General features: G+C 46.6%; 44 non-coding genes and 5 pseudogenes across 44 annotated transcripts; all 49 read left to right on the top strand.

Annotated features, from left to right (window-relative positions):
• Nucleotides 1-306: 306 nt before the first annotated feature.
• LOC148797519 (5S ribosomal RNA) lies at nucleotides 307-424 on the top strand. Its single transcript, XR_016069325.1, has one exon. It is a non-coding gene; the product is annotated as a 5S ribosomal RNA (ribosomal RNA).
• Nucleotides 425-780: 356 nt separating this feature from the next.
• LOC148797518 (5S ribosomal RNA) lies at nucleotides 781-899 on the top strand. Its single transcript, XR_016071277.1, has one exon. It is a non-coding gene; the product is annotated as a 5S ribosomal RNA (ribosomal RNA).
• Nucleotides 900-1,253: 354 nt separating this feature from the next.
• LOC148797517 (5S ribosomal RNA) lies at nucleotides 1,254-1,372 on the top strand. The gene has a single exon (XR_016071956.1). It is a non-coding gene; the product is annotated as a 5S ribosomal RNA (ribosomal RNA).
• Nucleotides 1,373-1,726: 354 nt separating this feature from the next.
• On the top strand, nucleotides 1,727-1,845 carry LOC148797516 (5S ribosomal RNA). Its single transcript, XR_016074147.1, has one exon. It is a non-coding gene; the product is annotated as a 5S ribosomal RNA (ribosomal RNA).
• A 356-nt stretch (nucleotides 1,846-2,201) lies between these two features.
• Nucleotides 2,202-2,320, top strand: LOC148797515 (5S ribosomal RNA). The gene has a single exon (XR_016071997.1). It is a non-coding gene; the product is annotated as a 5S ribosomal RNA (ribosomal RNA).
• Nucleotides 2,321-2,674: 354 nt separating this feature from the next.
• LOC148797514 (5S ribosomal RNA) lies at nucleotides 2,675-2,793 on the top strand. The gene has a single exon (XR_016074545.1). It is a non-coding gene; the product is annotated as a 5S ribosomal RNA (ribosomal RNA).
• Nucleotides 2,794-3,147: 354 nt separating this feature from the next.
• LOC148797513 (5S ribosomal RNA) lies at nucleotides 3,148-3,266 on the top strand. The gene has a single exon (XR_016074146.1). It is a non-coding gene; the product is annotated as a 5S ribosomal RNA (ribosomal RNA).
• Nucleotides 3,267-3,621: 355 nt separating this feature from the next.
• Nucleotides 3,622-3,740, top strand: LOC148797512 (5S ribosomal RNA). Its single transcript, XR_016072148.1, has one exon. It is a non-coding gene; the product is annotated as a 5S ribosomal RNA (ribosomal RNA).
• A 353-nt stretch (nucleotides 3,741-4,093) lies between these two features.
• LOC148797511 (5S ribosomal RNA) lies at nucleotides 4,094-4,212 on the top strand (annotated as a pseudogene).
• A 355-nt stretch (nucleotides 4,213-4,567) lies between these two features.
• LOC148797510 (5S ribosomal RNA) lies at nucleotides 4,568-4,686 on the top strand (annotated as a pseudogene).
• Nucleotides 4,687-5,042: 356 nt separating this feature from the next.
• Nucleotides 5,043-5,161, top strand: LOC148797509 (5S ribosomal RNA). Its single transcript, XR_016074406.1, has one exon. It is a non-coding gene; the product is annotated as a 5S ribosomal RNA (ribosomal RNA).
• Nucleotides 5,162-5,515: 354 nt separating this feature from the next.
• Nucleotides 5,516-5,634, top strand: LOC148797508 (5S ribosomal RNA). The gene has a single exon (XR_016071955.1). It is a non-coding gene; the product is annotated as a 5S ribosomal RNA (ribosomal RNA).
• Nucleotides 5,635-5,988: 354 nt separating this feature from the next.
• On the top strand, nucleotides 5,989-6,107 carry LOC148797507 (5S ribosomal RNA). The gene has a single exon (XR_016074145.1). It is a non-coding gene; the product is annotated as a 5S ribosomal RNA (ribosomal RNA).
• Nucleotides 6,108-6,463: 356 nt separating this feature from the next.
• LOC148797506 (5S ribosomal RNA) lies at nucleotides 6,464-6,582 on the top strand. Its single transcript, XR_016072787.1, has one exon. It is a non-coding gene; the product is annotated as a 5S ribosomal RNA (ribosomal RNA).
• A 353-nt stretch (nucleotides 6,583-6,935) lies between these two features.
• On the top strand, nucleotides 6,936-7,054 carry LOC148797505 (5S ribosomal RNA; annotated as a pseudogene).
• A 355-nt stretch (nucleotides 7,055-7,409) lies between these two features.
• LOC148797504 (5S ribosomal RNA) lies at nucleotides 7,410-7,528 on the top strand (annotated as a pseudogene).
• Nucleotides 7,529-7,884: 356 nt separating this feature from the next.
• Nucleotides 7,885-8,003, top strand: LOC148797503 (5S ribosomal RNA). Its single transcript, XR_016074405.1, has one exon. It is a non-coding gene; the product is annotated as a 5S ribosomal RNA (ribosomal RNA).
• A 354-nt stretch (nucleotides 8,004-8,357) lies between these two features.
• LOC148797502 (5S ribosomal RNA) lies at nucleotides 8,358-8,476 on the top strand. The gene has a single exon (XR_016071954.1). It is a non-coding gene; the product is annotated as a 5S ribosomal RNA (ribosomal RNA).
• A 354-nt stretch (nucleotides 8,477-8,830) lies between these two features.
• Nucleotides 8,831-8,949, top strand: LOC148797501 (5S ribosomal RNA). Its single transcript, XR_016074144.1, has one exon. It is a non-coding gene; the product is annotated as a 5S ribosomal RNA (ribosomal RNA).
• Nucleotides 8,950-9,305: 356 nt separating this feature from the next.
• LOC148797500 (5S ribosomal RNA) lies at nucleotides 9,306-9,424 on the top strand. The gene has a single exon (XR_016072786.1). It is a non-coding gene; the product is annotated as a 5S ribosomal RNA (ribosomal RNA).
• A 354-nt stretch (nucleotides 9,425-9,778) lies between these two features.
• On the top strand, nucleotides 9,779-9,897 carry LOC148797499 (5S ribosomal RNA). The gene has a single exon (XR_016072051.1). It is a non-coding gene; the product is annotated as a 5S ribosomal RNA (ribosomal RNA).
• A 354-nt stretch (nucleotides 9,898-10,251) lies between these two features.
• LOC148797498 (5S ribosomal RNA) lies at nucleotides 10,252-10,370 on the top strand. The gene has a single exon (XR_016074143.1). It is a non-coding gene; the product is annotated as a 5S ribosomal RNA (ribosomal RNA).
• A 355-nt stretch (nucleotides 10,371-10,725) lies between these two features.
• Nucleotides 10,726-10,844, top strand: LOC148797497 (5S ribosomal RNA). Its single transcript, XR_016071426.1, has one exon. It is a non-coding gene; the product is annotated as a 5S ribosomal RNA (ribosomal RNA).
• A 354-nt stretch (nucleotides 10,845-11,198) lies between these two features.
• LOC148797496 (5S ribosomal RNA) lies at nucleotides 11,199-11,317 on the top strand. The gene has a single exon (XR_016074404.1). It is a non-coding gene; the product is annotated as a 5S ribosomal RNA (ribosomal RNA).
• A 354-nt stretch (nucleotides 11,318-11,671) lies between these two features.
• LOC148797495 (5S ribosomal RNA) lies at nucleotides 11,672-11,790 on the top strand. The gene has a single exon (XR_016071953.1). It is a non-coding gene; the product is annotated as a 5S ribosomal RNA (ribosomal RNA).
• Nucleotides 11,791-12,144: 354 nt separating this feature from the next.
• On the top strand, nucleotides 12,145-12,263 carry LOC148797494 (5S ribosomal RNA). The gene has a single exon (XR_016074141.1). It is a non-coding gene; the product is annotated as a 5S ribosomal RNA (ribosomal RNA).
• Nucleotides 12,264-12,619: 356 nt separating this feature from the next.
• Nucleotides 12,620-12,738, top strand: LOC148797493 (5S ribosomal RNA). Its single transcript, XR_016072785.1, has one exon. It is a non-coding gene; the product is annotated as a 5S ribosomal RNA (ribosomal RNA).
• A 354-nt stretch (nucleotides 12,739-13,092) lies between these two features.
• On the top strand, nucleotides 13,093-13,211 carry LOC148797492 (5S ribosomal RNA). The gene has a single exon (XR_016072050.1). It is a non-coding gene; the product is annotated as a 5S ribosomal RNA (ribosomal RNA).
• A 354-nt stretch (nucleotides 13,212-13,565) lies between these two features.
• On the top strand, nucleotides 13,566-13,684 carry LOC148797491 (5S ribosomal RNA). The gene has a single exon (XR_016074140.1). It is a non-coding gene; the product is annotated as a 5S ribosomal RNA (ribosomal RNA).
• A 355-nt stretch (nucleotides 13,685-14,039) lies between these two features.
• LOC148797490 (5S ribosomal RNA) lies at nucleotides 14,040-14,158 on the top strand. The gene has a single exon (XR_016071425.1). It is a non-coding gene; the product is annotated as a 5S ribosomal RNA (ribosomal RNA).
• Nucleotides 14,159-14,511: 353 nt separating this feature from the next.
• On the top strand, nucleotides 14,512-14,630 carry LOC148797489 (5S ribosomal RNA; annotated as a pseudogene).
• Nucleotides 14,631-14,985: 355 nt separating this feature from the next.
• On the top strand, nucleotides 14,986-15,104 carry LOC148797488 (5S ribosomal RNA). Its single transcript, XR_016070211.1, has one exon. It is a non-coding gene; the product is annotated as a 5S ribosomal RNA (ribosomal RNA).
• A 356-nt stretch (nucleotides 15,105-15,460) lies between these two features.
• LOC148797487 (5S ribosomal RNA) lies at nucleotides 15,461-15,579 on the top strand. The gene has a single exon (XR_016075274.1). It is a non-coding gene; the product is annotated as a 5S ribosomal RNA (ribosomal RNA).
• Nucleotides 15,580-15,933: 354 nt separating this feature from the next.
• On the top strand, nucleotides 15,934-16,052 carry LOC148797486 (5S ribosomal RNA). The gene has a single exon (XR_016071952.1). It is a non-coding gene; the product is annotated as a 5S ribosomal RNA (ribosomal RNA).
• A 354-nt stretch (nucleotides 16,053-16,406) lies between these two features.
• Nucleotides 16,407-16,525, top strand: LOC148797485 (5S ribosomal RNA). Its single transcript, XR_016075531.1, has one exon. It is a non-coding gene; the product is annotated as a 5S ribosomal RNA (ribosomal RNA).
• A 354-nt stretch (nucleotides 16,526-16,879) lies between these two features.
• On the top strand, nucleotides 16,880-16,998 carry LOC148797484 (5S ribosomal RNA). Its single transcript, XR_016074139.1, has one exon. It is a non-coding gene; the product is annotated as a 5S ribosomal RNA (ribosomal RNA).
• Nucleotides 16,999-17,354: 356 nt separating this feature from the next.
• Nucleotides 17,355-17,473, top strand: LOC148797483 (5S ribosomal RNA). Its single transcript, XR_016072783.1, has one exon. It is a non-coding gene; the product is annotated as a 5S ribosomal RNA (ribosomal RNA).
• A 354-nt stretch (nucleotides 17,474-17,827) lies between these two features.
• On the top strand, nucleotides 17,828-17,946 carry LOC148797482 (5S ribosomal RNA). Its single transcript, XR_016072049.1, has one exon. It is a non-coding gene; the product is annotated as a 5S ribosomal RNA (ribosomal RNA).
• Nucleotides 17,947-18,300: 354 nt separating this feature from the next.
• On the top strand, nucleotides 18,301-18,419 carry LOC148797481 (5S ribosomal RNA). Its single transcript, XR_016074138.1, has one exon. It is a non-coding gene; the product is annotated as a 5S ribosomal RNA (ribosomal RNA).
• A 356-nt stretch (nucleotides 18,420-18,775) lies between these two features.
• On the top strand, nucleotides 18,776-18,894 carry LOC148797480 (5S ribosomal RNA). Its single transcript, XR_016074531.1, has one exon. It is a non-coding gene; the product is annotated as a 5S ribosomal RNA (ribosomal RNA).
• Nucleotides 18,895-19,248: 354 nt separating this feature from the next.
• LOC148797479 (5S ribosomal RNA) lies at nucleotides 19,249-19,367 on the top strand. The gene has a single exon (XR_016069130.1). It is a non-coding gene; the product is annotated as a 5S ribosomal RNA (ribosomal RNA).
• A 356-nt stretch (nucleotides 19,368-19,723) lies between these two features.
• Nucleotides 19,724-19,842, top strand: LOC148797478 (5S ribosomal RNA). The gene has a single exon (XR_016072652.1). It is a non-coding gene; the product is annotated as a 5S ribosomal RNA (ribosomal RNA).
• A 354-nt stretch (nucleotides 19,843-20,196) lies between these two features.
• Nucleotides 20,197-20,315, top strand: LOC148797477 (5S ribosomal RNA). Its single transcript, XR_016074567.1, has one exon. It is a non-coding gene; the product is annotated as a 5S ribosomal RNA (ribosomal RNA).
• Nucleotides 20,316-20,669: 354 nt separating this feature from the next.
• LOC148797476 (5S ribosomal RNA) lies at nucleotides 20,670-20,788 on the top strand. Its single transcript, XR_016072048.1, has one exon. It is a non-coding gene; the product is annotated as a 5S ribosomal RNA (ribosomal RNA).
• A 354-nt stretch (nucleotides 20,789-21,142) lies between these two features.
• On the top strand, nucleotides 21,143-21,261 carry LOC148797475 (5S ribosomal RNA). Its single transcript, XR_016074137.1, has one exon. It is a non-coding gene; the product is annotated as a 5S ribosomal RNA (ribosomal RNA).
• Nucleotides 21,262-21,616: 355 nt separating this feature from the next.
• Nucleotides 21,617-21,735, top strand: LOC148797474 (5S ribosomal RNA). The gene has a single exon (XR_016071424.1). It is a non-coding gene; the product is annotated as a 5S ribosomal RNA (ribosomal RNA).
• A 354-nt stretch (nucleotides 21,736-22,089) lies between these two features.
• Nucleotides 22,090-22,208, top strand: LOC148797473 (5S ribosomal RNA). The gene has a single exon (XR_016074403.1). It is a non-coding gene; the product is annotated as a 5S ribosomal RNA (ribosomal RNA).
• A 354-nt stretch (nucleotides 22,209-22,562) lies between these two features.
• On the top strand, nucleotides 22,563-22,681 carry LOC148797472 (5S ribosomal RNA). The gene has a single exon (XR_016071951.1). It is a non-coding gene; the product is annotated as a 5S ribosomal RNA (ribosomal RNA).
• Nucleotides 22,682-23,035: 354 nt separating this feature from the next.
• On the top strand, nucleotides 23,036-23,154 carry LOC148797471 (5S ribosomal RNA). The gene has a single exon (XR_016074135.1). It is a non-coding gene; the product is annotated as a 5S ribosomal RNA (ribosomal RNA).
• Nucleotides 23,155-23,327: the final 173 nt, after the last annotated feature.

The raw sequence follows: 23,327 nt of genomic DNA, 5'->3' as shown, positions 1-23,327 counted from the left end.
TGTTTCTGGGAGACAACTGGAAACAATGCGTCGGATACTCGGACCATTTGCGGCACGATCGTCATTACTGAATGGCAACGATGCAAGAACCGGGCTTTCGGCATTCGTCATGCATTGTGGGCCCCGCGATAGTATTGCATCTATCCGGGGGTGCGGCAGATCTGAAATGCAAACACTCTGCTCACGTAGGAGCTTGTGCACGGTTACCAAGGGAGGAAGGCTGCATACACAGTTTTTTCAAATCTAAAACAATTAATGGAGGGGAGCAAGATAGTGCATAAAGATCTAAGCGAGCATGAATTAAACGGGTGCGATCATACCAGCACTAATGCACCGGATCCCATCAGAACTCCGAAGTTAAGTGTGCATGGGCGGGAGTAGTCCTAGGATGGGTGACCTCCTGGAAGTCCTCGTGTTGCACCCCAATTTTATTAATATTTTATTTCGATATCGTATTTGCAAATTCCATTTGTCGTTTCGGCGAGACAAACGCAAACAACGCGCCGGATACTCGGACCATTTGCGGCACGATTGTCATTACTGAATGGGAACCGTGAAAAAACCAGGCTTTTGGCATTCGTCGTGCATTGTGGGCCCCGCGATAGTATTGCATCTATCCGGGGGTGCGGCAGATCTAAAAAGCAAACACTCTGCTCACGTAAGAGCTTGTGCACGGTTACCAAGGGAGGAAGGCTGCATACACAGTTTTTTTCAAGACTAAAACAATTAATGGAGGGGAGCAAGATAGTGCATAAAGATCTAAGCGAGCATGAATTAAACGGGTGCGATCATACCAGCACTAATGCACCGGATCCCATAAGAACTCCGAAGTTAAGCGTGCTTGGGCGAGAGTAGTACTAGGATGGGTGACCTCCTGGGAAGTCCTCGTGTTGCACCCCAATTTTATTAATATTTTATTTTGATTTGTATTTGCAAATTCCATTTGTTGTGTCTGGGAGACAACTGGAAACAATGCGTCGGATACTCGGACCATTTGCGGCACGATCGTCATTACTGAATGGCAACGATGCAAGAACCGGGCTTTCGGCATTCGTCATGCATTGTGGGCCCCGCGATAGTATTGCATCTATCCGGGGGTGCGGCAGATCTGAAATACAAACACTCTGCTCACGTAGGAGCTTGTGCACGGTTACCAAGGGAGGAAGGCTGCATACACAGTTTTTTCGAATCTAAAACAATTAATGGAGGGGAGCAAGATAGTGCATAAAGATCTAAGCGAGCATGAATTAAACGGGTGCGATCATACCAGCACTAATGCACCGGATCCCATCAGAACTCCGAAGTTAAGCGTGCTTGGGCGAGAGTAGTACTAGGATGGGTGACCTCCTTGGAAGTCCTCGTGTTGCACCCCAATTTTATTAATATTTTATTTTGATTTGTATTTGCAAATTCCATTTGTTGTTTCTGGGAGACAACTGGAAACAATGCGTCGGATACTCGGACCATTTGCGGCACGATCGTCATTACTGAATGGCAACGATGCAAGAACCGGGCTTTCGGCATTCGTCATGCATTGTGGGCCCCGCGATAGTATTGCATCTATCCGGGGGTGCGGCAGATCTGAAATGCAAACACTCTGCTCACGTAGGAGCTTGTGCACGGTTACCAAGGGAGGAAGGCTGCATACACAGTTTTTTCAAATCTAAAACAATTAATGGAGGGGAGCAAGATAGTGCATAAAAATCTAAGCGAGCATGAATTAAACGGGTGCGATCATACCAGCACTAATGCACCGGATCCCATCAGAACTCCGAAGTTAAGTGTGCATGGGCGGGAGTAGTCCTAGGATGGGTGACCTCCTGGGAAGTCCTCGTGTTGCACCCCAATTTTATTAATATTTTATTTCGATATCGTATTAGCAAATTCCATTTGTCGTTTCGGCGAGACAAACGCAAACAACGCGCCGGATACTCGGACCATTTGCGGCACGATTGTCATTACTGAATGGGAACCGTGAAAAAACCGGGCTTTTGGCATTCGTCGTGCATTGTGGGCCCCGCGATAGTATTGCATCTATCCGGGGGTGCGGCAGATCTAAAAAGCAAACACTCTGCTCACGTAAGAGCTTGTGCACGGTTACCAAGGGAGGAAGGCTGCATACACAGTTTTTTTCAAGTCTAAAACAATTAATGGAGGGGAGCAAGATAGTGCATAAAGATCTAAGCGAGCATGAATTAAACGGGTGCGATCATACCAGCACTAATGCACCGGATCCCATCAGAACTCCGAAGTTAAGCATGCTTGGGCGAGAGTAGTACTAGGATGGGTGACCTCCTGGGAAGTCCTCGTGTTGCACCCCAATTTTATTAATATTTTATTTTGATTTGTATTTGCAAATTCCATTTGTTGTTTCTGGGAGACAACTGGAAACAATGCGTCGGATACTCGGACCATTTGCGGCACGATCGTCATTACTGAATGGCAACGATGCAAGAACCGGGCTTTCGGCATTCGTCATGCATTGTGGGCCCCGCGATAGTATTGCATCTATCCGGGGGTGCGGCAGATCTGAAATACAAACACTCTGCTCACGTAGGAACTTGTGCACGGTTACCAAGGGAGGAAGGCTGCATACACAGTTTTTTCAAATCTAAAACAATTAATGGAGGGGAGCAAGATAGTGCATAAAGATCTAAGCGAGCATGAATTAAACGGGTGCGATCATACCAGCACTAATGCACCGGATCCCATCAGAACTCCGAAGTTAAGCGTGCTTGGGCGAGAGTAGTACTAGGATGGGTGACCTCCTGGGAAGTCCTCGTGTTGCACCCCAATTTTATTAATATTTTATTTTGATTTGTATTTGCAAATTCCATTTGTTGTTTCTGGGAGACAACTGGAAACAATGCGTCGGATACTCGGACCATTTGCGGCACGATCGTCATTACTGAATGGCAACGATGCAAGAACCGGGCTTTCGGCATTCGTCATGCATTGTGGGCCCCGCGATAGTATTGCATCTATCCGGGGGTGCGGCAGATCTGAAATGCAAACACTCTGCTCACGTAGGAGCTTGTGCACGGTTACCAAGGGAGGAAGGCTGCATACACAGTTTTTTCAAATCTAAAACAATTAATGGAGGGGAGCAAGATAGTGCATAAAGATCTAAGCGAGCATGAATTAAACGGGTGCGATCATACCAGCACTAATGCACCGGATCCCATCAGAACTCCGAAGTTAAGTGTGCATGGGCGGGAGTAGTCCTAGGATGGGTGACCTCCTGGGAAGTCCTCGTGTTGCACCCCAATTTTATTAATATTTTATTTCGATATCGTATTTGCAAATTCCATTTGTCGTTTCGGCGAGACAAACGCAAACAACGCGCCGGATACTCGGACCATTTGCGGCACAATCGTCATTACTGAATGAGAACCGTGCAAAAACCGGGCTTTTGGCATTCGTCGTGCATTGTGGGCCCCGCGATAGTATTGCATCTATCCGGGGGTGCGGCAGATCTAAAAAGCAAACACTCTGCTCACGTAAGAGCTTGTGCACGGTTACCAAGGGAGGAAGGCTGCATACACAGTTTTTTCAAGTCTAAAACAATTAATGGAGGGGAGCAAGATAGTGCATAAAGATCTAAGCGAGCATGAATTAAACGGGTGCGATCATACCAGCACTAATGCACCGGATCCCATCAGAACTCTGAAGTTAAGCGTGCATGGGCGAGAGTAGTACTAGGATGGGTGACCTCCTGGGAAGTCCTCGTGTTGCACCCCAATTTTATTAATATTTTATTTTGATTTGTATTTGCAAATTCCATTTGTTGTTTCTGGGAGATACTGGAAACAATGCGTCGGATACTCGGACCATTTGCGGCACGATCGTCATTACTGAATGGCCACGATGCAAGAACCGGGCTTTCGGCATTCGTCATGCATTGTGGGCCCCGCAATATTATTGCATCTATCCGGAGGTGCGGCAGATCTGAAAAACAAACACTCCGCTCACGTAGGAGCTTGTGCACGGTTACCAAGGGAAAGAGGCTGCATACACATTTTTTTCAAATCTAAAACAATTAATGGAAGGGAGCAAGATAGGTCATAAAGATCTAAGCGAGCATGAATTAAACGGGTGCTATCATACCAGCACTAATGCACCGGATCTCATCAGAACTCCGAAGTTAAGTGTGCTTGGGCGAGAGTAGTATTAGGATGGGTGACCTCCTCGGAAGTCCTTGTGTTTCACCCTAATTTTATTAATATTTTATTTCGATATCGTATTTGCAAATTCCATTTGTCGTTTCGGCGAGACAAACTCAAACAACGCGCCGGATACTCGGACCATTTGCGGCACGATCGTCATTACTGAATGGGAACCGTGCAAAAACCGGGCTTTTGGCATTCGTCGTGCATTGTGGGCCCCGCGATAGTATTGCATCTATCCGGGGGTGCGGCAGATCTGAAAAACAAACACTCTGCTCACGTAGGAGCTTGTGCACGGTTACCAAGGGAGGAAGGCTGCATACACAGTTTTTTCAAGTCTAAAACAATTAATGGAGGGGAGCAAGATAGTGCATAAAGATCTAAGCGAGCATGAATTAAGCGGGTGCGATCATACTAGCACTAATGCATCGGATCCCATCAGAACTCCGAAGTTAAGTGTGCATGGGCGGGAGTAGTCCTAGGACGGGTGACCTCCTGGGAAGTCCTCGTGTTGCACCCCAATTTTATTAATATTTTATTTCGATATCGTATTTGCAAATTCCATTTGTCGTTTCGGCGAGACAAACGCAAACAACGCGCCGGATACTCGGACCATTTGCGGCACGATTGTCATTACTGAATGGGAACCGTGAAAAAACCAGGCTTTTGGCATTCGTCGTGCATTGTGGGCCCCGCGATAGTATTGCATCTATCCGGGGGTGCGGCAGATCTAAAAAGCAAACACTCTGCTCACGTAAGAGCTTGTGCACGGTTACCAAGGGAGGAAGGCTGCATACACAGTTTTTTTCAAGTCTAAAACAATTAATGGAGGGGAGCAAGATAGTGCATAAAGATCTAAGCGAGCATGAATTAAACGGGTGCGATCATACCAGCACTAATGCACAGGATCCCATAAGAACTCCGAAGTTAAGCGTGCTTGGGCGAGAGTAGTACTAGGATGGGTGACCTCCTGGGAAGTCCTCGTGTTGCACCCCAATTTTATTAATATTTTATTTTGATTTGTATTTGCAAATTCCATTTGTTGTTTCTGGGAGACAACTGGAAACAATGCGTCGGATACTCGGACCATTTGCGGCACGATCGTCATTACTGAATGGCAACGATGCAAGAACCGGGCTTTCGGCATTCGTCATGCATTGTGGGCCCCGCGATAGTATTGCATCTATCCGGGGGTGCGGCAGATCTGAAATACAAACACTCTGCTCACGTAGGAGCTTGTGCACGGTTACCAAGGGAGGAAGGCTGCATACACAGTTTTTTCAAATCTAAAACAATTAATGGAGGGGAGCAAGATAGTGCATAAAGATCTAAGCGAGCATGAATTAAACGGGTGCGATCATACCAGCACTAATGCACCGGATCCCATCAGAACTCCGAAGTTAAGCGTGCTTGGGCGAGAGTAGTACTAGGATGGGTGACCTCCTTGGAAGTCCTCGTGTTGCACCCCAATTTTATTAATATTTTATTTTGATTTGTATTTGCAAATTCCATTTGTTGTTTCTGGGAGACAACTGGAAACAATGCGTCGGATACTCGGACCATTTGCGGCACGATCGTGATTACTGAATGGCAACGATGCAAGAACCGGGCTTTCGGCATTCGTCATGCATTGTGGGCCCCGCGATAGTATTGCATCTATCCGGGGGTGCGGCAGATCTGAAATGCAAACACTCTGCTCACGTAGGAGCTTGTGCACGGTTACCAAGGGAGGAAGGCTGCATACACAGTTTTTTCAAATCTAAAACAATTAATGGAGGGGAGCAAGATAGTGCATAAAGATCTAAGCGAGCATGAATTAAACGGGTGCGATCATACCAGCACTAATGCACCGGATCCCATCAGAACTCCGAAGTTAAGTGTGCATGGGCGGGAGTAGTCCTAGGATGGGTGACCTCCTGGGAAGTCCTCGTGTTGCACCCCAATTTTATTAATATTTTATTTCGATATCGTATTTGCAAATTCCATTTGTCGTTTCGGCGAGACAAACGCAAACAACGCGCCGGATACTCGGACCATTTGCGGCACGATTGTCATTACAGAATGGGAACCGTGAAAAAACCGGGCTTTTGGCATTCGTCGTGCATTGTGGGCCCCGCGATAGTATTGCATCTATCCGGGGGTGCGGCAGATCTAAAAAGCAAACACTCTGCTCACGTAAGAGCTTGTGCACGGTTACCAAGGGAGGAAGGCTGCATACACAGTTTTTTTCAAGTCTAAAACAATTAATGGAGGGGAGCAAGATAGTGCATAAAGATCTAAGCGAGCATGAATTAAACGGGTGCGATCATACCAGCACTAATGCACCGGATCCCATCAGAACTCCGAAGTTATGCGTGCTTGGGCGAGAGTAGTACTAGGATGGGTGACCTCCTGGGAAGTCCTCGTGTTGCACCCCAATTTTATTAATATTTTATTTTGATTTGTATTTGCAAATTCCATTTGTTGTTTCTGGGAGATACTGGAAACAATGCGTCGGATACTCGGACCATTTGCGGCACGATCGTCATTACTGAATGGCCACGATGCAAGAACCGGGCTTTCGGCATTCGTCATGCATTGTGGGCCCCGCGATACTATTGCATCTATCCGGAGGTGCGGCAGATCTGAAAAACAAACACTCCGCTCACGTAGGAGCTTGTGCACGGTTACCAAGGGAAAGAGGCTGCATACACATTTTTTTCAAATCTAAAACAATTAATGGAAGGGAGCAAGATAGGTCATAAAGATCTAAGCGAGCATGAATTAAACGGGTGCTATCATACCAGCACTAATGCACCGGATCTCATCAGAACTCCGAAGTTAAGTGTGCTTGGGCGAGAGTAGTATTAGGATGGGTGACCTCCTCGGAAGTCCTTGTGTTTCACCCTAATTTTATTAATATTTTATTTCGATATCGTATTTGCAAATTCCATTTGTCGTTTCGGCGAGACAAACTCAAACAACGCGCCGGATACTCGGACCATTTGCGGCACGATCGTCATTACTGAATGGGAACCGTGCAAAAACCGGGCTTTTGGCATTCGTCGTGCATTGTGGGCCCCGCGATAGTATTGCATCTATCCGGGGGTGCGGCAGATCTGAAAAACAAACACTCTGCTCACGTAGGAGCTTGTGCACGGTTACCAAGGGAGGAAGGCTGCATACACAGTTTTTTCAAGTCTAAAACAATTAATGGAGGGGAGCAAGATAGTGCATAAAGATCTAAGCGAGCATGAATTAAGCGGGTGCGATCATACTAGCACTAATGCATCGGATCCCATCAGAACTCCGAAGTTAAGTGTGCATGGGCGGGAGTAGTCCTAGGACGGGTGACCTCCTGGGAAGTCCTCGTGTTGCACCCCAATTTTATTAATATTTTATTTCGATATCGTATTTGCAAATTCCATTTGTCGTTTCGGCGAGACAAACGCAAACAACGCGCCGGATACTCGGACCATTTGCGGCACGATTGTCATTACTGAATGGGAACCGTGAAAAAACCAGGCTTTTGGCATTCGTCGTGCATTGTGGGCCCCGCGATAGTATTGCATCTATCCGGGGGTGCGGCAGATCTAAAAAGCAAACACTCTGCTCACGTAAGAGCTTGTGCACGGTTACCAAGGGAGGAAGGCTGCATACACAGTTTTTTTCAAGTCTAAAACAATTAATGGAGGGGAGCAAGATAGTGCATAAAGATCTAAGCGAGCATGAATTAAACGGGTGCGATCATACCAGCACTAATGCACAGGATCCCATAAGAACTCCGAAGTTAAGCGTGCTTGGGCGAGAGTAGTACTAGGATGGGTGACCTCCTGGGAAGTCCTCGTGTTGCACCCCAATTTTATTAATATTTTATTTTGATTTGTATTTGCAAATTCCATTTGTTGTTTCTGGGAGACAACTGGAAACAATGCGTCGGATACTCGGACCATTTGCGGCACGATCGTCATTACTGAATGGCAACGATGCAAGAACCGGGCTTTCGGCATTCGTCATGCATTGTGGGCCCCGCGATAGTATTGCATCTATCCGGGGGTGCGGCAGATCTGAAATACAAACACTCTGCTCACGTAGGAGCTTGTGCACGGTTACCAAGGGAGGAAGGCTGCATACACAGTTTTTTCAAATCTAAAACAATTAATGGAGGGGAGCAAGATAGTGCATAAAGATCTAAGCGAGCATGAATTAAACGGGTGCGATCATACCAGCACTAATGCACCGGATCCCATCAGAACTCCGAAGTTAAGCGTGCTTGGGCGAGAGTAGTACTAGGATGGGTGACCTCCTTGGAAGTCCTCGTGTTGCACCCCAATTTTATTAATATTTTATTTTGATTTGTATTTGCAAATTCCATTTGTTGTTTCTGGGAGACAACTGGAAACAATGCGTCGGATACTCGGACCATTTGCGGCACGATCGTGATTACTGAATGGCAACGATGCAAGAACCGGGCTTTCGGCATTCGTCATGCATTGTGGGCCCCGCGATAGTATTGCATCTATCCGGGGGTGCGGCAGATCTGAAATGCAAACACTCTGCTCACGTAGGAGCTTGTGCACGGTTACCAAGGGAGGAAGGCTGCATACACAGTTTTTTCAAATCTAAAACAATTAATGGAGGGGAGCAAGATAGTGTATAAAGATCTAAGCGAGCATGAATTAAACGGGTGCGATCATACCAGCACTAATGCACCGGATCCCATCAGAACTCCGAAGTTAAGTGTGCATGGGCGGGAGTAGTCCTAGGATGGGTGACCTCCTGGGAAGTCCTCGTGTTGCACCCCAATTTTATTAATATTTTATTTCGATATCGTATTTGCAAATTCCATTTGTCGTTTCGGCGAGACAAACGCAAACAACGCGCCGGATACTCGGACCATTTGCGGCACGATTGTCATTACAGAATGGGAACCGTGAAAAAACCGGGCTTTTGGCATTCGTCGTGCATTGTGGGCCCCGCGATAGTATTGCATCTATCCGGGGGTGCGGCAGATCTAAAAAGCAAACACTCTGCTCACGTAAGAGCTTGTGCACGGTTACCAAGGGAGGAAGGCTGCATACACAGTTTTTTTCAAGTCTAAAACAATTAATGGAGGGGAGCAAGATAGTGCATAAAGATCTAAGCGAGCATGAATTAAACGGGTGCGATCATACCAGCACTAATGCACCGGATCCCATCAGAACTCCGAAGTTATGCGTGCTTGGGCGAGAGTAGTACTAGGATGGGTGACCTCCTGGGAAGTCCTCGTGTTGCACCCCAATTTTATTAATATTTTATTTTGATTTGTATTTGCAAATTCCATTTGTTGTTTCTGGGAGACAACTGGAAACAATGCGTCGGATACTCGGACCATTTGCGGCACGATCGTCATTACTGAATGGCAACGATGCAAGAACCGGGCTTTCGGCATTCGTCATGCATTGTGGGCCCCGCGATAGTATTGCATCTATCCGGGGGTGCGGCAGATCTGAAATACAAACACTCTGCTCACGTAGGAACTTGTGCACGGTTACCAAGGGAGGAAGGCTGCATACACAGTTTTTTCAAATCTAAAACAATTAATGGAGGGGAGCAAGATAGTGCCTAAAGATCTAAGCGAGCATGAATTAAACGGGTGCGATCATACCAGCACTAATGCACCGGATCCCATCAGAACTCCGAAGTTAAGCGTGCTTGGGCGAGAGTAGTACTAGGATGGGTGACCTCCTGGGAAGTCCTAGTGTTGCACCCCAATTTTATTAATATTTTATTTTGATTTGTATTTGCAAATTCCATTTGTTGTTTCTGGGAGACAACTGGAAACAATGCGTCGGATACTCGGACCATTTGCGGCACGATCGTCATTACTGAATGGCAACGATGCAAGAACCGGGCTTTCGGCATTCGTCATGCATTGTGGGCCCCGCGATAGTATTGCATCTATCCGGGGGTGCGGCAGATCTGAAATGCAAACACTCTGCTCACGTAGGAGCTTGTGCACGGTTACCAAGGGAGGAAGGCTGCATACACAGTTTTTTCAAATCTAAAACAATTAATGGAGGGGAGCAAGATAGTGCATAAAAATCTAAGCGAGCATGAATTAAACGGGTGCGATCATACCAGCACTAATGCACCGGATCCCATCAGAACTCCGAAGTTAAGTGTGCATGGGCGGGAGTAGTCCTAGGATGGGTGACCTCCTGGGAAGTCCTCGTGTTGCACCCCAATTTTATTAATATTTTATTTCGATATCGTATTTGCATATTCCATTTGTCGTTTCGGCGAGACAAACGCAAACAACGCGCCGGATACTCGGACCATTTGCGGCACGATCGTCATTACTGAATGAGAACCGTGCAAAAACCGGGCTTTTGGCATTCGTCGGGCATTGTGGGCCCCGCGATAGTATTGCATCTATCCGGGGGTGCGGCAGATCTAAAAAGCAAACACTCTGCTCACGTAAGAGCTTGTGCACGGTTACCAAGGGAGGAAGGCTGCATACACAGTTTTTTCAAGTCTAAAACAATTAATGGAGGGGAGCAAGATAGTGCATAAAGATCTAAGCGAGCATGAATTAAACGGGTGCGATCATACCAGCACTAATGCACCGGATCCCATCAGAACTCTGAAGTTAAGCGTGCTTGGGCGAGAGTAGTACTAGGATGGGTGACCTCCTGGGAAGTCCTCGTGTTGCACCCCAATTTTATTAATATTTTATTTTGATTTGTATTTGCAAATTCCATTTGTTGTTTCTGGGAGATACTGGAAACAATGCGTCGGATACTCGGACCATTTGCGGCACGATTGTCATTACTGAATGGGAACCGTGAAAAAACCAGGCTTTTGGCATTCGTCGTGCATTGTGGGCCCCGCGATAGTATTGCATCTATCCGGGGGTGCGGCAGATCTAAAAAGCAAACACTCTGCTCACGTAAGAGCTTGTGCACGGTTACCAAGGGAGGAAGGCTGCATACACAGTTTTTTTCAAGTCTAAAACAATTAATGGAGGGGAGCAAGATAGTGCATAAAGATCTAAGCGAGCATGAATTAAACGGGTGCGATCATACCAGCACTAATGCACAGGATCCCATAAGAACTCCGAAGTTAAGCGTGCTTGGGCGAGAGTAGTACTAGGATGGGTGACCTCCTGGGAAGTCCTCGTGTTGCACCCCAATTTTATTAATATTTTATTTTGATTTGTATTTGCAAATTCCATTTGTTGTTTCTGGGAGACAACTGGAAACAATGCGTCGGATACTCGGACCATTTGCGGCACGATCGTCATTACTGAATGGCAACGATGCAAGAACCGGGCTTTCGGCATTCGTCATGCATTGTGGGCCCCGCGATAGTATTGCATCTATCCGGGGGTGCGGCAGATCTGAAATACAAACACTCTGCTCACGTAGGAGCTTGTGCACGGTTACCAAGGGAGGAAGGCTGCATACACAGTTTTTTCAAATCTAAAACAATTAATGGAGGGGAGCAAGATAGTGCATAAAGATCTAAGCGAGCATGAATTAAACGGGTGCGATCATACCAGCACTAATGCACCGGATCCCATCAGAACTCCGAAGTTAAGCGTGCTTGGGCGAGAGTAGTACTAGGATGGGTGACCTCCTTGGAAGTCCTCGTGTTGCACCCCAATTTTATTAATATTTTATTTTGATTTGTATTTGCAAATTCCATTTGTTGTTTCTGGGAGACAACTGGAAACAATGCGTCGGATACTCGGACCATTTGCGGCACGATCGTGATTACTGAATGGCAACGATGCAAGAACCGGGCTTTCGGCATTCGTCATGCATTGTGGGCCCCGCGATAGTATTGCATCTATCCGGGGGTGCGGCAGATCTGAAATGCAAACACTCTGCTCACGTAGGAGCTTGTGCACGGTTACCAAGGGAGGAAGGCTGCATACACAGTTTTTTCAAATCTAAAACAATTAATGGAGGGGAGCAAGATAGTGTATAAAGATCTAAGCGAGCATGAATTAAACGGGTGCGATCATACCAGCACTAATGCACCGGATCCCATCAGAACTCCGAAGTTAAGTGTGCATGGGCGGGAGTAGTCCTAGGATGGGTGACCTCCTGGGAAGTCCTCGTGTTGCACCCCAATTTTATTAATATTTTATTTCGATATCGTATTTGCAAATTCCATTTGTCGTTTCGGCGAGACAAACGCAAACAACGCGCCGGATACTCGGACCATTTGCGGCACGATTGTCATTACAGAATGGGAACCGTGAAAAAACCGGGCTTTTGGCATTCGTCGTGCATTGTGGGCCCCGCGATAGTATTGCATCTATCCGGGGGTGCGGCAGATCTAAAAAGCAAACACTCTGCTCACGTAAGAGCTTGTGCACGGTTACCAAGGGAGGAAGGCTGCATACACAGTTTTTTTCAAGTCTAAAACAATTAATGGAGGGGAGCAAGATAGTGCATAAAGATCTAAGCGAGCATGAATTAAACGGGTGCGATCATACCAGCACTAATGCACCGGATCCCATCAGAACTCCGAAGTTATGCGTGCTTGGGCGAGAGTAGTACTAGGATGGGTGACCTCCTGGGAAGTCCTCGTGTTGCACCCCAATTTTATTAATATTTTATTTTGATTTGTATTTGCAAATTCCATTTGTTGTTTCTGGGAGACAACTGGAAACAATGCGTCGGATACTCGGACCATTTGCGGCACGATCGTCATTACTGAATGGCAACGATGCAAGAACCGGGCTTTCGGCATTCGTCATGCATTGTGGGCCCCGCGATAGTATTGCATCTATCCGGGGGTGCGGCAGATCTGAAATACAAACACTCTGCTCACGTAGGAACTTGTGCACGGTTACCAAGGGAGGAAGGCTGCATACACAGTTTTTTCAAATCTAAAACAATTAATGGAGGGGAGCAAGATAGTGCCTAAAGATCTAAGCGAGCATGAATTAAACGGGTGCGATCATACCAGCACTAATGCACCGGATCCCATCAGAACTCCGAAGTTAAGCGTGCTTGGGCGAGAGTAGTACTAGGATGGGTGACCTCCTGGGAAGTCCTAGTGTTGCACCCCAATTTTATTAATATTTTATTTTGATTTGTATTTGCAAATTCCATTTGTTGTTTCTGGGAGACAACTGGAAACAATGCGTCGGATACTCGGACCATTTGCGGCACGATCGTCATTACTGAATGGCAACGATGCAAGAACCGGGCTTTCGGCATTCGTCATGCATTGTGGGCCCCGCGATAGTATTGCATCTATCCGGGGGTGCGGCAGATCTGAAATGCAAACACTCTGCTCACGTAGGAGCTTGTGCACGGTTACCAAGGGAGGAAGGCTGCATACACAGTTTTTTCAAATCTAAAACAATTAATGGAGGGGAGCAAGATAGTGCATAAAAATCTAAGCGAGCATGAATTAAACGGGTGCGATCATACCAGCACTAATGCACCGGATCCCATCAGAACTCCGAAGTTAAGTGTGCATGGGCGGGAGTAGTCCTAGGATGGGTGACCTCCTGGGAAGTCCTCGTGTTGCACCCCAATTTTATTAATATTTTATTTCGATATCGTATTTGCATATTCCATTTGTCGTTTCGGCGAGACAAACGCAAACAACGCGCCGGATACTCGGACCATTTGCGGCACGATCGTCATTACTGAATGAGAACCGTGCAAAAACCGGGCTTTTGGCATTCGTCGGGCATTGTGGGCCCCGCGATAGTATTGCATCTATCCGGGGGTGCGGCAGATCTAAAAAGCAAACACTCTGCTCACGTAAGAGCTTGTGCACGGTTACCAAGGGAGGAAGGCTGCATACACAGTTTTTTCAAGTCTAAAACAATTAATGGAGGGGAGCAAGATAGTGCATAAAGATCTAAGCGAGCATGAATTAAACGGGTGCGATCATACCAGCACTAATGCACCGGATCCCATCAGAACTCTGAAGTTAAGCGTGCTTGGGCGAGAGTAGTACTAGGATGGGTGACCTCCTGGGAAGTCCTCGTGTTGCACCCCAATTTTATTAATATTTTATTTTGATTTGTATTTGCAAATTCCATTTGTTGTTTCTGGGAGATACTGGAAACAATGCGTCGGATACTCGGACCATTTGCGGCACGATCGTCATTACTGAATGGCCACGATGCAAGAACCGGGCTTTCGGCATTCGTCATGCATTGTGGGCCCCGCGATACTATTGCATCTATCCGGAGGTGCGGCAGATCTGAAAAACAAACACTCCGCTCACGTAGGAGCTTGTGCACGGTTACCAAGGGAAAGAGGCTGCATACACATTTTTTTCAAATCTAAAACAATTAATGGAAGGGAGCAAGATAGGTCATAAAGATCTAAGCGAGCATGAATTAAACGGGTGCTATCATACCAGCACTAATGCACCGGATCTCATCAGAACTCCGAAGTTAAGTGTGCTTGGGCGAGAGTAGTATTAGGATGGGTGACCTCCTCGGAAGTCCTTGTGTTTCACCCTAATTTTATTAATATTTTATTTCGATATCGTATTTGCAAATTCCATTTGTCGTTTCGGCGAGACAAACTCAAACAACGCGCCGGATACTCGGACCATTTGCGGCACGATCGTCATTACTGAATGGGAACCGTGCAAAAACCGGGCTTTTGGCATTCGTCGTGCATTGTGGGCCCCGCGATAGTATTGCATCTATCCGGGGGTGCGGCAGATCTGAAAAGCAAACACTCTGCTCACGTAGGAGCTTGTGCACGGTTACCAAGGGAGGAAGGCTGCATACACAGTTTTTTCAAGTCTAAAACAATTAATGGAGGGGAGCAAGATAGTGCATAAAGATCTAAGCGAGCATGAATTAAGCGGGTGCGATCATACTAGCACTAATGCATCGGATCCCATCAGAACTCCGAAGTTAAGTGTGCATGGGCGGGAGTAGTCCTAGGATGGGTGACCTCCTGGGAAGTCCTCGTGTTGCACCCCAATTTTATTAATATTTTATTTCGATATCGTATTTGCAAATTCCATTTGTCGTTTCGGCGAGACAAACGCAAACAACGCGCCGGATACTCGGACCATTTGCGGCACGATTGTCATTACTGAATGGGAACCGTGAAAAAACCAGGCTTTTGGCATTCGTCGTGCATTGTGGGCCCCGCGATAGTATTGCATCTATCCGGGGGTGCGGCAGATCTAAAAAGCAAACACTCTGCTCACGTAAGAGCTTGTGCACGGTTACCAAGGGAGGAAGGCTGCATACACAGTTTTTTTCAAGTCTAAAACAATTAATGGAGGGGAGCAAGATAGTGCATAAAGATCTAAGCGAGCATGAATTAAACGGGTGCGATCATACCAGCACTAATGCACCGGATCCCATAAGAACTCCGAAGTTAAGCGTGCTTGGGCGAGAGTAGTACTAGGATGGGTGACCTCCTGGGAAGTCCTCGTGTTGCTCCGCAATTTTATTAATATTTTATTTTGATTTGTATTTGCAAATTCCATTTGTTGTTTCTGGGAGACAACTGGAAACAATGCGTCGGATACTCGGACCATTTGCGGCACGATCGTCATTACTGAATGGCAACGATGCAAGAACCGGGCTTTCGGCATTCGTCATGCATTGTGGGCCCCGCGATAGTATTGCATCTATCCGGGGGTGCGGCAGATCTGAAATACAAACACTCTGCTCACGTAGGAGCTTGTGCACGGTTACCAAGGGAGGAAGGCTGCATACACAGTTTTTTCAAATCTAAAACAATTAATGGAGGGGAGCAAGATAGTGCATAAAGATCTAAGCGAGCATGAATTAAACGGGTGCGATCATACCAGCACTAATGCACCGGATCCCATCAGAACTCCGAAGTTAAGCGTGCTTGGGCGAGAGTAGTACTAGGATGGGTGACCTCCTTGGAAGTCCTCGTGTTGCACCCCAATTTTATTAATATTTTATTTTGATTTGTATTTGCAAATTCCATTTGTTGTTTCTGGGAGACAACTGGAAACAATGCGTCGGATACTCGGACCATTTGCGGCACGATCGTCATTACTGAATGGCAACGATGCAAGAACCGGGCTTTCGGCATTCGTCATGCATTGTGGGCCCCGCGATAGTATTGCATCTATCCGGGGGTGCGGCAGATCTGAAATACAAACACTCTGCTCACGTAGGAGCTTGTGCACGGTTACCAAGGGAGGAAGGCTGCATACACAGTTTTTTCAAATCTAAAACAATTAATGGAGGGGAGCAAGATAATGCATAAAGATCTAAGCGAGCATGAATTAAACGGGTGCGATCATACCAGCACTAATGCACCGGATCCCATCAGAACTCCGAAGTTAAGCGTGCTTGGGCGAGAGTAGTACTAGGATGGGTGACCTCCTTGCAAGTCCTCGTGTTGCACCCCAATTTTATTAATATTTTATTTTGATTTGTATTTGCAAATTCCATTTGTTGTTTCTGGGAGACAACTGGAAACAATGCGTCGGATACTCGGACCATTTGCGGCACGATCGTGATTACTGAATGGCAACGATGCAAGAACCGGGCTTTCGGCATTCGTCATGCATTGTGGGCCCCGCGATAGTATTGCATCTATCCGGGGGTGCGGCAGATCTGAAATGCAAACACTCTGCTCACGTAGGAGCTTGTGCACGGTTACCAAGGGAGGAAGGCTGCATACACAGTTTTTTCAAATCTAAAACAATTAATGGAGGGGAGCAAGATAGTGCATAAAGATCTAAGCGAGCATGAATTAAACGGGTGCGATCATACCAGCACTAATGCACCGGATCCCATCAGAACTCCGAAGTTAAGTGTGCATGGGCGGGAGTAGTCCTAGGATGGGTGACCTCCTGGGAAGTCCTCGTGTTGCACCCCAATTTTATTAATATTTTATTTCGATATCGTATTTGCAAAATCCATTTGTCGTTTCGGCGAGACAAACGCAAACAACGTGCCGGATACTCGGACCATTTGCGGCACGATTGTCATTACAGAATGGGAACCGTGAAAAAACCGGGCTTTTGGCATTCGTCGTGCATTGTGGGCCCCGCGATAGTATTGCATCTATCCGGGGGTGCGGCAGATCTAAAAAGCAAACACTCTGCTCACGTAAGAGCTTGTGCACGGTTACCAAGGGAGGAAGGCTGCATACACAGTTTTTTTCAAGTCTAAAACAATTAATGGAGGGGAGCAAGATAGTGCATAAAGATCTAAGCGAGCATGAATTAAACGGGTGCGATCATACCAGCACTAATGCACCGGATCCCATCAGAACTCCGAAGTTATGCGTGCTTGGGCGAGAGTAGTACTAGGATGGGTGACCTCCTGGGAAGTCCTCGTGTTGCACCCCAATTTTATTAATATTTTATTTTGATTTGTATTTGCAAATTCCATTTGTTGTTTCTGGGAGACAACTGGAAACAATGCGTCGGATACTCGGACCATTTGCGGCACGATCGTCATTACTGAATGGCAACGATGCAAGAACCGGGCTTTCGGCATTCGTCATGCATTGTGGGCCCCGCGATAGTATTGCATCTATCCGGGGGTGCGGCAGATCTGAAATACAAACACTCTGCTCACGTAGGAACTTGTGCACGGTTACCAAGGGAGGAAGGCTGCATACACAGTTTTTTCAAATCTAAAACAATTAATGGAGGGGAGCAAGATAGTGCCTAAAGATCTAAGCGAGCATGAATTAAACGGGTGCGATCATACCAGCACTAATGCACCGGATCCCATCAGAACTCCGAAGTTAAGCGTGCTTGGGCGAGAGTAGTACTAGGATGGGTGACCTCCTGGGAAGTCCTAGTGTTGCACCCCAATTTTATTAATATTTTATTTTGATTTGTATTTGCAAATTCCATTTGTTGTTTCTGGGAGACAACTGGAAACAATGCGTCGGATACTCGGACCATTTGCGGCACGATCGTCATTACTGAATGGCAACGATGCAAGAACCGGGCTTTCGGCATTCGTCATGCATTGTGGGCCCCGCGATAGTATTGCATCTATCCGGGGGTGCGGCAGATCTGAAATGCAAACACTCTGCTCACGTAGGAGCTTGTGCACGGTTACCAAGGGAGGAAGGCTGCATACACAGTTTTTTCAAATCTAAAACAATTAATGGAGGGGACAAAGATAGTGCATAAAGATCTAAGCGAGCATGAATTAAACGGGTGCGATCATACCAGCACTAATGCACCGGATCCCATCAGAACTCCGAAGTTAAGTGTGCATGGGCGGGAGTAGTCCTAGGATGGGTGACCTCCTGGGAAGTCCTCGTGTTGCACCCCAGTTTTATTAATATTTTATTTCGATATCGTATTTGCATATTCCATTTGTCGTTTCGGCGAGACAAACGCAAACAACGCGCCGGATACTCGGACCATTTGCGGCACGATCGTCATTACTGAATGAGAACCGTGCAAAAACCGGGCTTTTGGCATTCGTCGTGCATTGTGGGCCCCGCGATAGTATTGCATCTATCCGGGGGTGCGGCAGATCTAAAAAGCAAACACTCTGCTCACGTAAGAGCTTGTGCACGGTTACCAAGGGAGGAAGGCTGCATACACAGTTTTTTTCAAGTCTAAAACAATTAATGGAGGGGAGCAAGATAGTGCATAAAGATCTAAGCGAGCATGAATTAAACGGGTGCGATCATACCAGCACTAATGCACCGGATCCCATCAGAACTCCGAAGTTAAGCGTGCTTGGGCGAGAGTAGTACTAGGATGGGTGACCTCCTGGGAAGTCCTCGTGTTGCACCCCAATTTTATTAATATTTTATTTTGATTTGTATTTGCAAATTCCATTTGTTGTTTCTGGGAGACAACTGGAAACAATGCGTCGGATACTCGGACCATTTGCGGCACGATCGTCATTACTGAATGGCAACGATGCAAGAACCGGGCTTTCGGCATTCGTCATGCATTGTGGGCCCCGCGATAGTATTGCATCTATCCGGGGGTGCGGCAGATCTGAAATACAAACACTCTGCTCACGTAGGAACTTGTGCACGGTTACCAAGGGAGGAAGGCTGCATACACAGTTTTTTCAAATCTAAAACTATTAATGGAGGGGAGCAAGATAGTGCATAAAGATCTAAGCGAGCATGAATTAAACGGGTGCGATCATACCAGCACTAATGCACCGGATCCCATCAGAACTCCGAAGTTAAGTGTGCATGGGCGGGAGTAGTCCTAGGATGGGTGACCTCCTTGGAAGTCCTCGTGTTGCACCCCAATTTTATTAATATTTTATTTCGATATCGTATTTGCAAATTCCATTTGTCGTTTCGGCGAGACAAACGCAAACAACGCGCCGGATACTCGGACCATTTGCGGCACGATTGTCATTACTGAATGGGAACCGTGAAAAAACCAGGCTTTTGGCATTCGTCGTGCATTGTGGGCCCCGCGATAGTATTGCATCTATCCGGGGGTGCGGCAGATCTAAAAAGCAAACACTCTGCTCACGTAAGAGCTTGTGCACGGTTACCAAGGGAGGAAGGCTGCATACACAGTTTTTTTCAAGTCTAAAACAATTAATGGAGGGGAGCAAGATAGTGCATAAAGATCTAAGCGAGCATGAATTAAACGGGTGCGATCATACCAGCACTAATGCACCGGATCCCATAAGAACTCCGAAGTTAAGCGTGCTTGGGCGAGAGTAGTATTAGGATGGGTGACCTCCTGGGAAGTCCTCGTGTTGCACCCCAATTTTATTAATATTTTATTTTGATTTGTATTTGCAAATTCCATTTGTTGTTTCTGGGAGACAACTGGAAACAATGCGTCGGATACTCTGACCATTTGCGGCACGATCGTCATTACTGAATGGCAACGATGCAAGAACCGGGCTTTCGGCATTCGTCATGCATTGTGGGCCCCGCGATAGTATTGCATCTATCCGGGGGTGCGGCAGATCTGAAATACAAACACTCTGCTCACGTAGGAGCTTGTGCACGGTTACCAAGGGAGGAAGGCTGCATACACAGTTTTTTCAAATCTAAAACAATTAATGGAGGGGAGCAAGATAGTGCATAAAGATCTAAGCGAGCATGAATTAAACGGGTGCGATCATACCAGCACTAATGCACCGGATCCCATCAGAACTCCGAAGTTAAGCGTACTTGGGCGAGAGTAGTACTAGGATGGGTGACCTCCTTGGAAGTCCTCGTGTTGCACCCCAATTTTATTAATATTTTATTTTGATTTGTATTTGCAAATTCCATTTGTTGTTTCTGGGAGACAACTGGAAACAATGCGTCGGATACTCGGACCATTTGCGGCACGATCGTCATTACTGAATGGCAACGATGCAAGAACCGGGCTTTCGGCATTCGTCATGCATTGTGGGCCCCGCGATAGTATTGCATCTATCCGGGGGTGCGGCAGATCTGAAATACAAACACTCTGCTCACGTAGGAACTTGTGCACGGTTACCAAGGGAGGAAGGCTGCATACACAGTTTTTTCAAATCTAAAACAATTAATGGAGGGGAGCAAGATAGTGCCTAAAGATCTAAGCGAGCATGAATTAAACGGGTGCGATCATACCAGCACTAATGCACCGGATCCCATCAGAACTCCGAAGTTAAGCGTGCTTGGGCGAGAGTAGTACTAGGATGGGTGACCTCCTGGGAAGTCCTAGTGTTGCACCCCAATTTTATTAATATTTTATTTTGATTTGTATTTGCAAATTCCATTTGTTGTTTCTGGGAGACAACTGGAAACAATGCGTCGGATACTCGGACCATTTGCGGCACGATCGTCATTACTGAATGGCAACGATGCAAGAACCGGGCTTTCGGCATTCGTCATGCATTGTGGGCCCCGCGATAGTATTGCATCTATCCGGGGGTGCGGCAGATCTGAAATGCAAACACTCTGCTCACGTAGGAGCTTGTGCACGGTTACCAAGGGAGGAAGGCTGCATACACAGTTTTTTCAAATCTAAAACAATTAATGGAGGGGAGCAAGATAGTGCATAAAAATCTAAGCGAGCATGAATTAAACGGGTGCGATCATACCAGCACTAATGCACCGGATCCCATCAGAACTCCGAAGTTAAGTGTGCATGGGCGGGAGTAGTCCTAGGATGGGTGACCTCCTGGGAAGTCCTCGTGTTGCACCCCAATTTTATTAATATTTTATTTCGATATCGTATTTGCATATTCCATTTGTCGTTTCGGCGAGACAAACGCAAACAACGCGCCGGATACTCGGACCATTTGCGGCACGATCGTCATTACTGAATGAGAACCGTGCAAAAACCGGGCTTTTGGCATTCGTCGGGCATTGTGGGCCCCGCGATAGTATTGCATCTATCCGGGGGTGCGGCAGATCTAAAAAGCAAACACTCTGCTCACGTAAGAGCTTGTGCACGGTTACCAAGGGAGGAAGGCTGCATACACAGTTTTTTCAAGTCTAAAACAATTAATGGAGGGGAGCAAGATAGTGCATAAAGATCTAAGCGAGCATGAATTAAACGGGTGCGATCATACCAGCACTAATGCACCGGATCCCATCAGAACTCTGAAGTTAAGCGTGCTTGGGCGAGAGTAGTACTAGGATGGGTGACCTCCTGGGAAGTCCTCGTGTTGCACCCCAATTTTATTAATATTTTATTTTGATTTGTATTTGCAAATTCCATTTGTTGTTTCTGGGAGATACTGGAAACAATGCGTCGGATACTCGGACCATTTGCGGCACGATTGTCATTACTGAATGGGAACCGTGAAAAAACCAGGCTTTTGGCATTCGTCGTGCATTGTGGGCCCCGCGATAGTATTGCATCTATCCGGGGGTGCGGCAGATCTAAAAAGCAAACACTCTGCTCACGTAAGAGCTTGTGCACGGTTACCAAGGGAGGAAGGCTGCATACACAGTTTTTTTCAAGTCTAAAACAATTAATGGAGGGGAGCAAGATAGTGCATAAAGATCTAAGCGAGCATGAATTAAACGGGTGCGATCATACCAGCACTAATGCACAGGATCCCATAAGAACTCCGAAGTTAAGCGTGCTTGGGCGAGAGTAGTACTAGGATGGGTGACCTCCTGGGAAGTCCTCGTGTTGCACCCCAATTTTATTAATATTTTATTTTGATTTGTATTTGCAAATTCCATTTGTTGTTTCTGGGAGACAACTGGAAACAATGCGTCGGATACTCGGACCATTTGCGGCACGATCGTCATTACTGAATGGCAACGATGCAAGAACCGGGCTTTCGGCATTCGTCATGCATTGTGGGCCCCGCGATAGTATTGCATCTATCCGGGGGTGCGGCAGATCTGAAATACAAACACTCTGCTCACGTAGGAGCTTGTGCACGGTTACCAAGGGAGGAAGGCTGCATACACAGTTTTTTCAAATCTAAAACAATTAATGGAGGGGAGCAAGATAGTGCATAAAGATCTAAGCGAGCATGAATTAAACGGGTGCGATCATACCAGCACTAATGCACCGGATCCCATCAGAACTCCGAAGTTAAGCGTGCTTGGGCGAGAGTAGTACTAGGATGGGTGACCTCCTTGGAAGTCCTCGTGTTGCACCCCAATTTTATTAATATTTTATTTTGATTTGTATTTGCAAATTCCATTTGTTGTTTCTGGGAGACAACTGGAAACAATGCGTCGGATACTCGGACCATTTGCGGCACGATCGTGATTACTGAATGGCAACGATGCAAGAACCGGGCTTTCGGCATTCGTCATGCATTGTGGGCCCCGCGATAGTATTGCATCTATCCGGGGGTGCGGCAGATCTGAAATGCAAACACTCTGCTCACGTAGGAGCTTGTGCACGGTTACCAAGGGAGGAAGGCTGCATACACAGTTTTTTCAAATCTAAAACAATTAATGGAGGGGAGCAAGATAGTGTATAAAGATCTAAGCGAGCATGAATTAAACGGGTGCGATCATACCAGCACTAATGCACCGGATCCCATCAGAACTCCGAAGTTAAGTGTGCATGGGCGGGAGTAGTCCTAGGATGGGTGACCTCCTGGGAAGTCCTCGTGTTGCACCCCAATTTTATTAATATTTTATTTCGATATCGTATTTGCAAATTCCATTTGTCGTTTCGGCGAGACAAACGCAAACAACGCGCCGGATACTCGGACCATTTGCGGCACGATTGTCATTACAGAATGGGAACCGTGAAAAAACCGGGCTTTTGGCATTCGTCGTGCATTGTGGGCCC

This window comes from Nelumbo nucifera, chromosome 4, assembly GCF_055504915.1.
Source record: "Nelumbo nucifera cultivar China Antique chromosome 4, China Antique-T2T, whole genome shotgun sequence".
Lineage (NCBI taxonomy): Eukaryota > Viridiplantae > Streptophyta > Magnoliopsida > Proteales > Nelumbonaceae > Nelumbo > Nelumbo nucifera.
This window is presented reverse-complemented; position numbering and strand designations above follow the sequence as displayed.